The 16,281-nt window shown below is 52.6% G+C and overlaps 2 protein-coding genes and 1 pseudogene across 2 annotated transcripts in view; 1 reads left to right on the top strand and 2 right to left on the bottom strand.

Moving 5' to 3' along the window:
* Positions 1–16,281, bottom strand: part of LOC132216528 (leukocyte immunoglobulin-like receptor subfamily B member 3) — a 68,434-nt gene that overhangs the window by 16,317 nt on the left and 35,836 nt on the right. The gene's annotated exons all lie outside the window — the stretch shown is intronic.
* LOC132216518 (leukocyte immunoglobulin-like receptor subfamily B member 3) overlaps positions 1–16,281 on the bottom strand; it is a 114,394-nt gene that overhangs the window by 79,171 nt on the left and 18,942 nt on the right. The window lies entirely within an intron of this gene.
* On the top strand, positions 11,141–12,870 carry LOC132217154 (epidermal growth factor receptor substrate 15-like; annotated as a pseudogene).

The raw sequence follows: 16,281 nt of genomic DNA, 5'->3' as shown, positions 1-16,281 counted from the left end.
TCCCCAGTTGGATGCAGGAGGCCTCCTACACAGGGACAGGGCCCACGTTCTCCTGCACCCAGACCTCACCTACTACGTCTTCCCTCTGGACGTTCTCAGCAGAGAATTTCCCCAATTATGGTCCATATTCTCTATCAGCACCTCCTAGGATCATCAGATGGGCTCCAAGGTTCCCCCATTCTGAACGGTGCATTGTTGCCTCTGTGTTCACATCTTGGCTGCATCGTGGGTCCTTCTGGTGTCGTTTCGAGCCTGAAATAGCAGCACCCCGAGCACCACCAAGACCAAGCCAGCCACGCCCATCCGGATGAGATTCTCCACTGTGTAGTCTTGGGGATGGGAAAATAAGAATTGTGGGTAAACAAGTCTCTGCGGTCAGGACAGACCCAAACCTCTGGGATTCTGGTGTCTTCCCTGGGCTAACACCTTCCCTTCACATCAGCATCTCAGTGATGTCTGAACCAGCACCTGCTCTGAGTCACCTGTAAGAGCTGTGCCCAAGAACTGAAGATGAGAGAAGATATAATCAGAATTCAGAAATAATTAAGAGCTGGGTGTTCTGTGTTCAGCCTGAGACTCAAGACCCCATGAGCTTATTCCCCTACAGCTGAGAGATCCCACATTCTCAACAGCTGGGGACCCAGGGTCCATGGAGGAGGGTGGGTGTCAGGGGCTCCTGAATCACAGGAGCATGAAGGGGTGAACGTCTGGGCTGGGTCTCCTTCTCCTCACCCTGCCCCGGTCCCTCCTCTCTGGGATCCTCATTTGCAGCATCACCTGGAATTGTTCATCTATTGATTCTTCTATTAACTCATTTATTTATTTATTAAATATATTTTTATTGAGTTCAGAGAAGAAGGGAGATGGAGAGAGAGAGGGAGAAACATCAATGATGAGTGACAATCATTGATTGGCTGCCTCCTGCACACCCCCTACTGGTGACTGAGCCTGCAACCCGGGCATGTGCCCTTGGCCAATAGCTAACCTGGGACCCTTCAGTCCATAGACCGACGCTCTAGCAACTGAGCCAAACCAGCTAGGGTTTAAGTCATTTGTTATACACTTATACAACTGAATACCTACATTGGTGGATATATTTACCAGATGAGAAATGTGGGCATATGGATCCTAATGGTGTGAGCTTTTGCTTTATCTCAAAGTACAAAAAAGGCCATAACCAAAGATGTCCACATTTCTAGTTCAAACTTTAAGTCACACAGAAAATACTGCTAATTTCACTATTGAATGAGCACCAAAGTAGGAAATCATGTCAATCTGTTGCCCTAATTTGCTATAAAACCCAAGATATAAACAAAATTATTGACCTCTCCTCATACAGTGATCCATGTAATAACTACATGTCAGCTCCACAATTCAGAAAATGGTCATGGACGATCAGCTTCACTCAGTTGGGTTAACATCCAACTGGTGACACCAAGAAGCCTTTTTAATGTGTGTCAGTCATGTGGTTAAAAGTCAGAGAAAAGATAATTACGGGGGATGTGTATCTGTCAGGCAAAGAGAACATTCCTAGCAAACCCTAATGAAACAGAAAACGGATGAGAACAAAGCAGCCAATAGTGCTTTCAATATAAAATGCAAATTTGTAAATGGATTTGCCTTGGCATAAGTTTGGGTGTGAATGAAGCTGTTTTGTTGAAGGGAAGCTGTGGCCCATTTTGGTCCGTCATTCCATCCTATGGGACGTAAGTGAGAAAAATAGGTCTGCCATCGGGAATAAAGAAGTGACATTCCCTTTGACTGCTGGGGATTATAATTTTATATCAGAGGGACCAACTGAAAGACAATCCACAGGGAGAGTATCATTGGGAGGCTAACAGGTCATGATGTATGTATGTCCACACAAGAGCTTTCCTATGTGCACTTACTACCATTTAGAAAATCTACAGGAATCACACCGCTTACTCTCAAATTACAATATTAGGGTGTGCAATCTTCTCAGTGGGCTGTGTACTTACTCAATTTTACAAATAGCTGTTAAAATGCTTCTGAAGCCCTAACTGGTTTGGCTCAGTGGATAGAGAGTTGGCCAGCGGACTGAAGGGTCCCAGGTGCGATTCTGTTCAAGGGCATGTACCTTGGTTGCGGGCACATCCCCAGTAGGGGGTGTGCAGGAGGCAGCTGATTGATGTTTCTCTCTCATCGATGTTTCTAACTCTCTATCCCTCTTCCTTCCACTCTGTAAAAAATCAATAAAATATATTTTAAAAAATGCTTCTTAAATTCATTCATAAAGCTCATTTGAAAATGTGCACAATAAGACTTTATATAAACAAGAATTTATTCTCCATAACAAATGTCTGAATTTAATCTACCCCAAAAGACAATAGTAATAGAATGTTTATATTTCTATCTGGACTCCACATTATGTAAGTTAAATTGTGAGCTTATAGACTTAAGTACTGACTGAAGGTTCTCTAAAAAGAGCCACAATAGACCCATGTTAACAGAGACACTGAGCAGAGGTGAATGCAGAGTCTGGGCAGGAGGCCTCAGGTCCCCATGAGGCCTGCATGGTCCCTCCTTGTTCTCAGGTGAGCATGGAGGTCCTGGAGGCCTCCATGTGAGCACAGGGGGCCGTGCAGTGTGGTGCCCACAGGCAGGATGCTTCTCTATAAAGGAGTGTCCAGTGGGGGCAGAGACTACAGGGACCCAGATTCTGAGATGAAGATGTCAGGAGGTGAGTGGTGGGGGGTCTGTGTTCTCTGCTCAGTCTAATCACATTCCTGCTCATTTCACTCACATCTCACTTGCCCTCCCTACCCTTCATCTCTGCTGAGGATCAGACATGGGTTCAGGAGTGGGAGGTCCTGTCTCTCTTACTTTCTCATGGGCTGGACCCTGCTCTTGGGACCTCCTCCACCTCCTTGTTTTTTACTGTCACCCACACTCCTAGGGACAGGGCCCTGAGCTGACTGAGCACAGAAAGGACGGGGTCAGGGCTCCTCACCTGAGACCACCAGCTCCAGGGGGTCACTGGGGTGTGACAACAGGTAGGGGGAGGTGCTGTTTGAGCCATAGCACCTGTAGGTCCCCTGGTGGCCTGAGGTCACAGGACTGAGAGTGAAGTTGGCCTGAGAGGGTGCAGACGTGTTCTGCAGACGAAGGTGCTGGGGAGGGTCCAGTGACCCCTCCCTGTGCAGGTGGAAGGTGTCCAACCAGATCTCAGACCCACACTGCAGGGTCACGGTCGCTCCCCTGGGCACTGAGGGTCCCGGCTGGGCTGAGAGGGAGGGTTTCCTGTACATTCCTGGGGAGAGGAAGGTGTGATGGGTAGAGAGCCACCCCCCCTCACGCCCCTGACCCTGAGCTCAGGGACCCTGTCCTTCTCCAGAGACTCTGTCTGTGACCCCTCCCAGCTCCTCTCAGTCCCCCTGGGGGGGGTGTTTATCTCCATGGCCTCACCCCCTCTATCAGTCCCTCCCCTAGGCCTCTGCCCAGCTCAGCCTCTGCTCCAGGCCCCTCTCCTGGACCCCATCACCCCCAGGTGACCCTGGGCCCAGAGCCCTGAGCAGACCCTCAGGACAGGGGCAGGGCTGGCTCCTCACCTGCCACCAGGATGTCCAGGGGGGCGCTGGGGGCGGACCACACAGAGGAGAGGCTGTGTCCACTGTAGCATCTGTACCGGCCCCCGTGGGTGCGGTTCACGGGGCCCAGGGGGAAGAGGGGGCTGTGCTGCCCATGGAGGAGCTGGGGGTGTGGGAGCCCCTCGTCCTTGGTCAGAGCGAATGTGTCAAAGCCGGCCTCCGCGTGGCACTGGAGGGTCAGGCTGTGTCCAGGCAGCACCAGCGAGCCTGGCTGGGCCGAGAGAGCGGGCTCCCTGTGCACACCTGGGAGGAGGGGACAGTGGCACCAGGGGACAACCCCATCGCCCACTGGGCTGCAGTGAGAGGTGTCACATGTCCCCCCCTGAGCCTCCCGCCTGTGGGTCTGTCCCCAAGAGGCCAGTGTACTGACCCCATGATTCCAGGGCTTTGCTGGGCACACAGTTCAGGTCAGATATTTGGGCCCAGGAAACAGATGGGGTTGCGCAGGGGTCTGTCCCTCACCTGTGACCTCGATGTGCAGAGGGTCACTGGGCTGTGACCACACGTTAAGGTAGACGGTGGGAGAACCATAGCATCTGTAGGTGCCCCCATGGGAGGGGCTCACGGGGCCCAGAGGGAAGATGGCCTGCCCCCTCCCATCATAGGTCCTGGGTTCTGCTTCCATGTGTCGGGGCAGGTCAGCCCCTCCCTCCTTCAGCAGATGGAAAGTGCCCGATGTGAACCATGAGCTACAGGAGAGGGACACGTTCCCTCCTGAGGCCACCACAGGGCTTGGCTGGGCTGAGAGGGAGGGTGCATCACCCACTCCTGAGGGAGGAGAAAGGGTCTGTGTTAAAGGGAAGGTTGCCCTCACGCCCCAGGTGTGTTCTGTGAGGGGTGAGGTCCCATGAGCCCTGATTTGAGGTTCTGGAGAAACCTCCCTCTGCCTGTGACCTGGAGCCCACAGTGGGGAGGGACCCGGTGTCTCCCTTACCTGTCACCACCAGGAGCAGGGGGTCACTCAGCTCTGAGAGTATGTCCTCAGGGGTGTAATATGCACACTGGTACAGCCCTGCGTGGGTTGTCGTGGCTCCAATGAGGAAACCTGCCTTGTTGCTGGAGTTTTGTGGGATCCTTGTTTCAAAGGGCTCAGTGCGCCTGTCTTTATACAGAACGTAGGCACTAGCCTGCAGAGACCCCTGACACCAGATGGTCACAGAGCTCCCATTGGTGATGCTGGGGCCTGGGTCAGCCCAGATAGAGGGTTTGGAGACGTCTCCTGGAAAGGAATCAGACATGAAAGGTCCTGGGGAGCCCTTATCTCCTCAGGACGTCATGAACGAGACAGTGCTGTCATTTAATGAGCACCTACTGTGTGTGAGGTACGTGCTGGGGTTGCCACTCAACTCCTCTCACCTCACAGCAGTCATGCACCAGGATTGCTGACCCCACCACCCACTTCACTGAGGCTTAGGGAGGTTAATCACGTGCCCCAGGTCACCCAGCCTGGACGGGGCGGGGCTGGGACAGGAACCCAGGACTGAGTTCCCTGTCCTGTCCTCACGCTGATCCCCAGAGGGACACTAGCTTCGTGCTCTGGGCTCCTCATCTGCAGCGGCCTGTCCACATCTCATCTGGAGCTGAGGGCCCGTCCTCATTACCCGCCCCCAGCACAGCAGGTACAGGAGGGGCAGGGTGAGGGGTGGACTCCCTGTCTCTCCAGGATCCTTCTCCACCCTGCAGGGCCTGACACCCCTTGGGAAGGTCGGGCTGGGCTGGGGGCTCTGCCTTCCTGAGCTCTGTGAGGCCCTAAGTCACCTCATCTCCCAGCAGCCTGTGAGCAGGATGGGACCAGGGATGAGCAGACAGGAACCCGACACTCAGAGGAGAGAAGGGACCGCCCAGCCCCACAGCAGGAGCAGCAGAGCCAGGAGATGAACCAGGGCTGATCCACCCTAGTCCCTCCTCTGAGCTGAGCCTGAGCTGAGGGGGAGGACTGGGGGCCTGGACCCTTGTCCTGCCCGTCCCTCCCTGTACATTGTCACCATCACTGAGGCAGAGGGGACAGGCCCCATAACATCACGTCCCGGGGCCTTCCCTGTGAGGCCTCTCTCCCAAGAGGTCAGGGCCAGAACTGACTGGAAATCTAAGCTCTGGACATGGATTCTCTCCTTTTACACCTGGAGACACTGAGGCCCAGGCAGGGGAAGTGTGAGTCAACGTGAGAAACTTCAGAGGTTCCAGAACCATCACATGGCTCAGCCCTGACCCCATGGAGGCACCCACCACCTCCACACAGAGATCCCCACTTTCCCCGCTGGGGCCTGACTCCCTGGGTGGGGGAGACCCATCCTCAGAGCCCCTGGGGCCTGTGGTTCCCTGAAATGTGTCCCCAGCTCCTAGCAGCCTTAGGACACAGCCTGCCCTTAGCTCATGGGGGGCATTAGGTCCTCAGACTCAGAACTGCCTGGGGAGCTGTCTCCCTCTCAGCAGAGAGCACACTCTGGGTGGGGTCTTGGGGCCCCTGGGTCCTGGGAAGGACTGCGAGAGGGGGACAGCCTGGGACTGACCCTGGAGCGCCCTCCACAGAGTCCTCACTAAGTCTCTCCCACTGTCCACCTGGCACCTTCTGGACCAGGTGAGGGGGAGGGTTGGGGAAGGGACAGGGGGTGTCTGAGGTGCAGACCTCTCTGGGTGACCATCCCTACAGCCCCTCCCTCCCTTTCAGCCCATGATTGTTCTGGGGAGGGGACCCTGAGCTGACAGCTCAGCAGACAGGGTTGGGGCCCTCACCTGAGACCAGGAGCTCCAGGGCATCGCTAGGATGTGAGCACACCTGGGACCTGTTCCTGTAGCAGCCATAGCATCTGAAGGTCCCCCTGTGGCTGGGGGTCACGGGGCCCACAGGGAACAGGGCCTGGGACCGCCCACTGGGCTGTGGCTGTGAGTCCAGGGCCCAGGAGAGCCTGTGATCTCCTTCCTTAGTCAGAAGGAACCTGTCAAATCCCTGCCCTGAGCCACACTGGAGGGTCACGTTCTGTCCTGAGGTGATGACAGGGCCGGGCAGGGCTGAGAGGCTGGGCTTGCTGTAGGATCCTAGGAGAGGAGGAGGCAGCGTGTTAAATGGGCTCACACCTCCCTCACATCCCCCAGGGCTGGACTGTGAGAGGGAGACATCCTGCGAGCAGACCCCCTTCCTGAGGGCAGAGCCTGAGCCTGGGACCCCTAAGCGTCCTCTCACCGTTCACCATCACCAGCTCCAGGGGGTCACTGCGCTCTGACAAGTTAGTGGGGTTGATATATAGACAGCGATATATCCCAGCATCATGCTCTGCCATGTGTGTGATGGAGAACTTGGCCTTATCCCTGGGGTCCTCTGGCTCCTGTCTTTTGGATGGTGGTGGGCTTCCCTCTTTCTCCAGACGGTACTCCTCAGCCCCTGGGCTCCCCTGACACCAGATGGTCACGGAGCTCCCCCGGGGGATTACAGAGCCTGGCTCAGCCCAGAGGGTGGGCTTGGGGAGGGTTCCTGGAAGGAATCAGAGGCTGGGTCACAGGACATTCACACCCTCAGTCCCAGATGCCCCCCTGACTGTCAGATCCTCCCTCTGCTGCCTGGAGGGTGGCCCTTCTCCCCAGGGAGGAGTGGGACCTGGGACACCTGGGAGACTCACCTGCCTGCACTGGGGTCCTGAGGCCCACACTCAGCCCTGGAAGAGAGTCCCCGTGAGAGATTTGCCCTGAACCCTGAGCAGCACCCTCCTCCCCATGAGCCTCCTGAGTCCTGGGTCCTGACAGACCAGGGCTCCCCTCCCTCTCCCATCTCACCGAGGCAGAGTAGGGCGCTGAGGGTGGGGGTCATGGCGTCCACTCCCTGTGGCCTCAGCTGAGCAGATGGAGGAGGCCACGGTGCTAGAAGGGTAGAGGGACAGATGCAAGGGTGGTGGTTCCCTGGAGGCTGATCCTCCCTGTCCCGGAGCTCTGACGTTAGCAGCCTGGCTCTCATTTCCATGGTGAAGCAGGAAATAGACCCGCAGCCTCCTGAGACGCCCCTTTTAGGTGAGGTGACCCAGGGCACGTCCTCCCCTCTCAGAGCCTCCCCCACGGGGTCTCCTTCCTCCTGAGCCCGTCCATCAGCACCTCCCTGGGGTCCTCACCATGGACAGTGCCACTTGGGCACTAGAGATGATTCAGGAAGACGTGGGTCCCTGCGGCTGCAGAGCTCAGATCAGCAGAGACACGCTCACCCTCTCCCTGTGCAGCTCAGGGCGATGTCCCTGTGACGATGAGCACAGAGGCAAATGCAGGGAAATAAGGGAAGGAAACAGGTCCCTTCTGTGCCCCCAGAATCTGGGTTTTCTTTCTATCACATGTTTGTTCATGAACTTCTCTTTTTTCAGCCACAGCCTCCAGCCCCTCCTTCCCTGGAACAGCCTCAGGGTCATTTTCCCCTCAGGGCTCCTGGTTCCTGGGGCAGCGCTGTCCGTCTGGGACCATGGCTTTTCCTAGACAGTAAGGAGCCATGATTTCATGTAGAACTTTTATTTTTTGGGAAAACCCTCTTTATTTAAATATTTGTGTCCCACCTGCTTCCTGTATGAACTGAGTAGTAATGTCTTAATCAGGTGTTTTCTTCCATTTTTTTTTTTTTTTTTTTTACAAGAGAACAGCCACTGTAATTCATTTACTCTTCAATGTGTTTAAATCCTGGATGGTTATAGGATTACCCGGATTCAGGGCCCAGTGATCTTAGCAGGCTGATTGCTCCTGAATTTGGCACTTATCGTCCTCTGTCCCCATGAGCACGGGTCCCCTCTCCCCGGGTGACTGTGGATTTGTGCGCTTTGCCACCAGGAGTCTCTGTGCTGCTCTTTGCTTTTTACACGGAGCACATCTCTTGTCCAGACGGAGTTCAGTTTCATCTCGCGCACACATACCTTCAGGTTTAAGGGCAGCTGTGAGCTCCCTCTGTTTCTCCCCCACCCGCCGAGACCCCGCCTGCAACAGGTAGAGCTGGTCCGAACCACAGCTTCCACACATATTTGTGCTCCTAGCAGTCCTGGTCCCCATGGGCCCCATCTCCAGCAGTGGGAGTGCCACTCATACTTTTCTTTTTCCTTTAACAAGTTTGAAAAAAAATATCTTTATTGATTCAGAGAGGAAGAGAGAGGGAGAGAGAGAAACATCAATGATGAGAGAGAATGACTGATCGGCTGCCTCCTGCACACCCCACACTGGGGATCGAGCCCGAAACCCAGGCATGTGCTCTGACTGGGAATTGAACCACGACCTCCTGGTTCATAGGTTGATGCTCAGCCTCTGAGCCATCGTGGCCAGGCTCTTCTTCCAGTTTTAAAACTTTTCTGCATCTAATTATAGGTTAGAACCCTAAATGTGCATTTTGACTAGAAACATCCCTCTCAGACATACGTCTCGCGTATCTAAATGCGTTAGCTCTGTCACAGTGTCTATGACACCAGAGTCCAATGTCCTGGGATTGTCTCTGCGCACTGGGTGGGCCTGGAGTTAATTGTGTGCGATGATTTCACTTTTCAGATGACATTTTGACTGGTTCCACAAGGTTTCAGATTTTCTATTTATTCCAGAGGCCGTCTTGGAAAATAAATGCTCACATTGCACCAGGGCAGAGCGTGGCCCTGAGGGTGGGGGTCATGGTGTCTCTTGTCTGGTTCTGGCTGTTGATGGAGGAGACCAAGGTGCCATCAGGATGGAGAGATACAGGGTGTGGCACCGGGAGGTTGGCCCTCGGTGCCTCAGGGTTGTCATCTCAGCAGCCCCACAGGAAGGGGAACAGTGTCTCCCAGATGTTTAGCTCTCATTTCCATGATGGATCAGGAAATAGACCCGGGGCCTCCTGAGGTGCCTTTGCAGGTAGGAGACCCTGTCAGAGCCTCCCCCAGGGGGTCTCCTTCCTCCTCAGCTCATCTATCAGCACCTCCCTGTGGTCCTTTCCCTGGACAGTGCCACTCGGACCCTGGAGTCGCTTCAGGAAGACGTGGGTCCCTGTGGCTTGCAGAGCTCAGATCAGCAGGGACATGCTCACCTTCTCACTGTGCAGCTCAGGGCGATGTCCCTGTGACAATGAGCACAGAGGGAAATGCAGGGAAATAAGGGGAAGAAATGCATCTCCCCCTCTGGCCCCAGAGTGTGTTTCTCTTCCTATCCCAGCCGCTGGTCACCTCCCCTGTCTTGCAACAGCATCCACCCCAGCAACCCGGGAACTTGCCTCTGAGTCACTCCTCCCCTCAGTGCCTTGTTCCTCAGGAAGATCTCTCTTCCTCGTCCTGGGCGCCTGTCTTCACAGTCAGTCACAATAAGTGTGTTATTGCTCCGATTTGGGGCACAAATCGAATTCTTATTTATTTTTATTTTCAATATATATTGTTATTGATTACAGAGAGAAAGGGAGAGGTAGAGAGAGATATAAACATCCATGATGAGAGAGAACAACTGACTGGCTGCGTCCTGGTTGCTGCACACGGGGGATTGAGCCCGGTGCCCTCACGGAGAATCAGACCTCGACCTCCTGGTTCATAGAATGATGCGCAATCCTTGAGCCATGCTGGCTGGGCTGATTCTTATTTAAATAGTCCTCCCTTGTCCATTAGGTATTTGACCTTCACCCTCAACGTACAATCTCTTGAATCTCAGTTTCCTCTCATGCAGCAGGTCGTCAAGAACCCAACTCCTTAGAGTGGTTGTGGGGTCGGTGCCGCGGGGACCTGGAGGGAGCCATCCTGGTTTATTTCCACACCTGACTAAGCCCTGTGAGGTGAGCCCTGAGCGGTGTTGTTCAGAACTCCGCAGGAATTGGATGATTGCTATACCCACGTACAAATCCCATCTGCTCCTGATGCTGAGAAAGGCTGTGCACACTGTTTCTGAAACATGTGGCCATCCTCAGTGCCCAAAAAGGGAAGTGCAAGTTCCCCGTTGGAGAGGGAAGCAGAAGAGACAATGAGGGCCAACCTTGAGTGGCTACTGTGCCTGGGTGCAGTCAGAAGTCATCAGCATTGAGTTCCCACCTGTGTGTGGACAAGAGAGGGACCCAGGGTGGCCACACACAAGGAGGGGAATGGACTCAGGGTGAAAGTTGGAGCAGGGCTGCCCCTCCACACGCTTTGGATACGGGCACTGGGGTCTCTCTGCCCACAGACCCAGCCCATGGTCAGCATGGAGCCATGTCCTCTGTGTGTGAGTGAAGTGGATTCAATCCATTCTAGCCGGGCGTGGGCATCTGTCCAGGCGTGAGTGTGAGGCTCACCTTTGGCGTGGGCCCTGCTGGGCACATCACAGTCAGATGCTAACTTATGGAGAGAGGACGCCATGGGGCAGGGCAAATCCGAGTCCCCACCTCTCTGTGTCCTGAACATTAGGACAGGCCTGGGAGGGACTCTGTGGAGAAGCAGGCCTGTAGGTGGGGAACGTCCAATAGGAATGGATGTGAAGGGAAATCCCAGGGGGTGAGAGGATGGAAGGGCTTGCCTCCTATGCACCTTCCCCTTCCTTCCCTCCCCACCCAGCCCCTGTCTGCCTGTCCTTCCTTTCCCTCCCCTGCAGGATGGGGCACCATGGCTGTGCCGGCCCTGCTCTCCCTGACACAGTCTTCAAGTGGGTCCCCTTCATGTGGAAAATGCTACAGACAGGGTGGTACAGGCCATCCCTGAGGGTATGGGCTTGTGATGCTGCTACTTTCCTGAACATGTCAGGCCCCAGATCTGACACTGGGAAAGGTTTGGGCTTTTGCTGACCCAGAAGGCAAAGGTGTCCTGAGCAAAGGGGACTTATTCATTGGTCTGTGCCTTGTGCATGTACCCAGAATGCACTGCAGGTGTCACTGAGGAGCTTAAACCTTGCTTTCCTGCAACAAGATTTCAGGACACACGAAGTCCCTTGCTGGAAGGTGGAACCTCTGCATCAGGGCTCTCGTGGGCTGTAAAATCTGAAGACAAGGCCAAACATGGCGCCATTTTTGATCATTTTTAAGCCCCATATGTGGATTTCTGTCTGTGATAAAGGGAAACCAGTGTTGTTCACCTCAAAGCTGCCTGTGGCTGCCCTTGGAAGCCTTTGGGAGCTGAGTAGTGTTGGCCCTGGTGCGATGCTCACAGACATGAGTCTGCAGGTGCCATGTGCTTGGTAAAGGGCACATTGGAGAAAGCACCTGTGCCCATGTCCTGGCCTCCAGGCTTGTGCCACCTGCTCAGAGGAAAACGTGGGTTGGATCCCCTGCAGAGAAAGCTGAAGAGGATGGCATCTTCCTGGAAACTGATGGGGACATGGAGGAGTTTGTGTCTGGATTGGAAGTTTGTGAGATCTTCCTGGAGACAGGGTTAGCTTCTACCTGACTAGCCTTCATTTGGGTGTAATGTGACCCTGTGGGAAGCACTCAAAGGACATGTTTGCCTTGGCTTTTCACTCAGTCAATCAGAAGTTAATAAATGGCATTGATCCTCTTCACAATTTTACTCCTGAGACGCTTCCACCACCAGACAGGGCCCATTTACCAGAGAGCATCGTAGGATCCAGATTTTTCTGTTATTAAGGAGCTAGATGCCCTTTACAATGACACCATTGACCTAAAGAGGGAAATGAATAATTGATAGAAGACCTGAAGGAGAAAGAAGGTACTCTATTTATTAAAAATTCTCACCCGAGAGAGGGAGGGAGGGAGCAGGGAGACAGAGAAACATGGATGTGAAAGAGAAGCATTGATCAGTTGCCTTCTGCATGTACCCTGACCAGGGATTTAACCCACAACCCAGGTGTGTGTCCTCACCTGAAGTGAACCAGCAACCTTTTGGTGCACAGGCTAATGCTCAACCAACTGGGCCACTCCAGTTGGGCGAAAGATATACTCTTCAACAGAGATCCGTGTGGGTCATGGTGTTCTTGATGAATTCAAAGGGCAAATGCTAATCTGCAAAGACTACAGGCCCAGAAACAGCAAGTATAGGGTCTCCTTAATGGGATGGATGAGCAGGAGGCCCAGCTGCAGGAGGTCTCAGGGAAGTCAGCCTAATGCGCTGAGGAGACCCTGCTGGTCACATCCCAGGAAGCTGAGGGAACTAGTCAAGAGTCGCAGATCTCCACTTCTGAGGAAAAGCTGGTCATGCTAGCAAAGAGTGAGTCGCTACTTCAAGGAAGAGCAGAATTGTGGGATAGTGTGGAGTCAGGCCAGGACCACCTTGGTCCTCCTCAGTGGCTCCCCCATGGTTCATAACAGGAAATCAGTTGAATGGAAATGGAAAGGAAAGAGCTGGAAATCCACAGTAATCAATGAAATTGGTGCAATCACTGATCACCAGAGAGACAGAAAATAAAAAACTATGAGGTATCATCTTACCTGTCAGAACGGCTGTCACCAACAAATCAACAAATTACAATTGTTGGTGAGAATGTGGAGAAAAGGAACCCTGGTGCACTGCTGGTAGGAATGCAGACTGGTGAAGCCATCATGGAAAACGGTGTGGAGTTTCCTCAAATAATTAAAAATGGAACTTCCATTTGGCCTAGTGATCCCACACCGGGAACATACCCTAAGAACCCCAAAACAGCAATCAGAAAGAACATATACACTCCCATGTGCTGGGGTCCAACCCCAGCAGGTCCAGGGGTCCCCAAAGGTGTGGACGGAGTCGGCGAAGAAGGAATGACACGGAGACAGCGTTCAGTTGATCAGCAGCCTAGCCAGGATCTCTAGCCAAGTTCTGGTCAGGATCTCCAGTGAAGTTCTGGTTAGGATCTCCAGCCAGGTTCTGTGTCCATGTTCCCTCGCTAGGTTCTCCAGCCAGGTTCTGTCCAGGTTCTCCAGCCAGGTTCAGTCACCAGGTTCTAGTCAGGTTCTCTTGCCATGTTCTATCCAAGTTCTGTAGCCAGGTTCTGTCTCTAGGTTCTTCAGCCAGGTTCTCTTGCTAGGTTCTGTCTCTGGGTTCTGTGGCCAGTTTCTGTCCAGGATCTTTTGCCATGTTCTCTTCAGCAAAGTTCTTCTGTCTCTAGGTTCTGTGTCTAGGTTCTGTGTCCTGTTGTCTTGTTACATCTGTATTTATACCAGTTGATTCCAATCCTATCAATCTCTATTCCCAAGGTTAGGGCTTTTCTTATCTCCATTCCAGGGAGTAAAGATTATGTAGCTTAAGCATGATTGTTCGTAGTTAAAGTGATCAATTACCCTCCTGGCACTTAGTTAAGGGGTTATATTCCCTCCCTAACATCAGGGGAAAATCCCTACCTGGGGAAACAACCTTTCTCAGAGAGGTGACCTTGGTTAAAACACATAGTGCCAAGAAGGTGAGCAAACATATTAAGAACAGTATGCCATATATGCCAGGTCCCTTGAAACAGCAAGGATGGACCGGCTCCAGGCACTCATGTTCATAGAAGCCCAAGTTACAATAGCTAAGATCTGGAAACAGCCCAAGGGCCCATCAGTAGATGAGTGGGTAAAAAAAGCTGGTACATTTACACCATGGAATGCCATGCAGCTGTAGAAAAGAAGGATTTCTTACCCTTTGAGGCAGCATGGAGGGACCTGGAGAGTATTATGCCACGTGAAATAAGCCAGTTAGAGAAAGGTAAGTATCACATGATCTCACTTTTGTGTGGATTCTAAGGAACAATATAAACTGAAGAATAAAACAGATCCAGAGACATAGAAGCATGGAACAGACTGTGCAATCTGCCAGGGCAGCAGGAGGGGGCTGGGTGGGTGAGGAGAAATTAACCGGGCGACTTATATGCATATATGCACAGCTCAGGGACACAGACATCAGTGTGGGGAAGGCAGGTGTGGGGAGCGGTGGCTCCTGAGAAGGGACTGGCGATGCAGCTGCCAAGAATAAGTTTGTCCTGAATCCAACAGTGACGGACACTCCAATGAGGAAGACCCAGCGACTGTAGCATCCAGGTCCCTGGCAGATCCAGGTGCAGGTACAGACGTGGATTGTTTCCAGTTTTACATTTTTGTTGGCCGATCCTTTTGGGGAAATTGGTCTATTTGGACGTGATCCTTCAAGGGTTCAGATCCGTGTACATCGGACAGCTTTGTCAGGCGATGTTCTCCTGGCCCTGTGGCCACGTGTGGTGTTGAGCCTTTCAGTGCAGCCGGCATCAGCAGTGCCCCTTTGGTAGAAACCCTGAGGCACAGTGACCCTATCGCTCCAGGTGGAATGGTTGTTACAGCTAATGATTGGCCCACAGACCCGTTTACCAATATTAACAATGGTGGTAACTATTCCAAATGGAAATGCATTTGTGACCTCCAGACTGATTCACGTAAATGTATAAAACAAATGAATCTGAATCAATTTAAAATGGGTCTGGAAAATTTTTATAAAGCTACTTAAAATGAACCTTATGCATTACTTAAATAAAATGATGCCAACAATTCAAAATTACTTATTTATTATCAAAATGTTAGGACTTCTGCTCAAGATAGCAGAGGAAGTAAAGGAAGTACTGAAATCCTCCCATGACCGCAGTGAAATCACAACTAAACTACAGAGCAAACAGCATTCAGAACCACCTTGAATCCAGGTGATCAGATGGTCCCAGGTAAGGATACAAAGAACAAGCTTCATGGAGATGGTAGGAGGGGTGGAGATGTGCAATGGGCAGGCCGGTAGACCATGTGGAGCAGGTATCAGGGCTTTTTTGTTTTTTTTTACTAAGTTCTTCTTGGTTTAAAAGTAATCCCACAGTGCCGGGAGCCGGTCCATGCTTGCTGTTTCAAGGGACCTGGCATATATAGCATACGGTTCTTAATATGTTTGCTCACCTTCTTGGCACTGTGTTTTAACCAAGGTCACCTCTCCAAGAAAGGTTGAATCCCCAGGTAGGGATTTTCCCCTGAAGTTAGGGAGGGGATGAAACTCCTTAACTAAGTGCCAGGCGGGTAGTTAATCAATTTAACTACAAACAATCATGCTTAAGCTACATAATCTTTACTCCCTGGAATGGAGATAAGAAACGCCCTAACCTTTGTAATAGAAATTGACAGGATTAGAATCAACTGGTATAAATACAGATGCAACAAGACAACAACAGACAGAATTCAGAAGACAGAACTCAGAACACAGAACCAGACAGAGAGACAGAACTTCAGACACAGAACTTAGGACACAGGACTTGGAAGACAGGACCAAGAGAGACAGAGCCTAGGCACAGAACCTACACAGAACATTCTCTAGAGACAGAAGAACTTCGCTGGAGAGAGCATGCCGGAGGATCCTGGACAGGGACTGGCCTCGGAGCCTGGAGCCAGAGCCTGGCGAGAGAGCATGGCAGGGGATCCTGGACTGAACCTGACTGCGGAGATTGGCAGGAGAGCCTGACTAGAACCTGGTGACTGAATCTGACTGGAGAACCTGGACAGAACCTCTCTGGAGATCCTAAGCAGAACCTCTCTGGAGATCCAGACCAGAACTTGGCTGGAGATCCTGGCTAGGCTGCTGATCAACTGAACGCTGTATCCGTGTCCTTCCTTCTTCGCCGACTCCGTCCACACCTTTGGGGACCCCTGGACCTGCTGGGGATGGACCCTGGCACCACAGCCTAGCCAGTGTGGCTCAGTGGTTGAACATCAACCTATGAGTCAGGAGGTCACTGGTTCAAATCCAGGTCAGGGCACATGCCTGCATCGCCGGCTCCCCCTTCAAAAGGGGGCGTGCAGGAGGCATCTGATGTTTTTTTCTCCTCAGTGTTTCTATTGTCT

This window comes from Myotis daubentonii, chromosome 15 (genome assembly GCF_963259705.1).
Source record: "Myotis daubentonii chromosome 15, mMyoDau2.1, whole genome shotgun sequence".
NCBI classification, from domain to species: Eukaryota; Metazoa; Chordata; class Mammalia; order Chiroptera; family Vespertilionidae; genus Myotis; species Myotis daubentonii.
The sequence above is the reverse complement of the archived record's forward strand: the minus strand, read 5'-3'. Positions and strand labels throughout refer to the sequence as shown.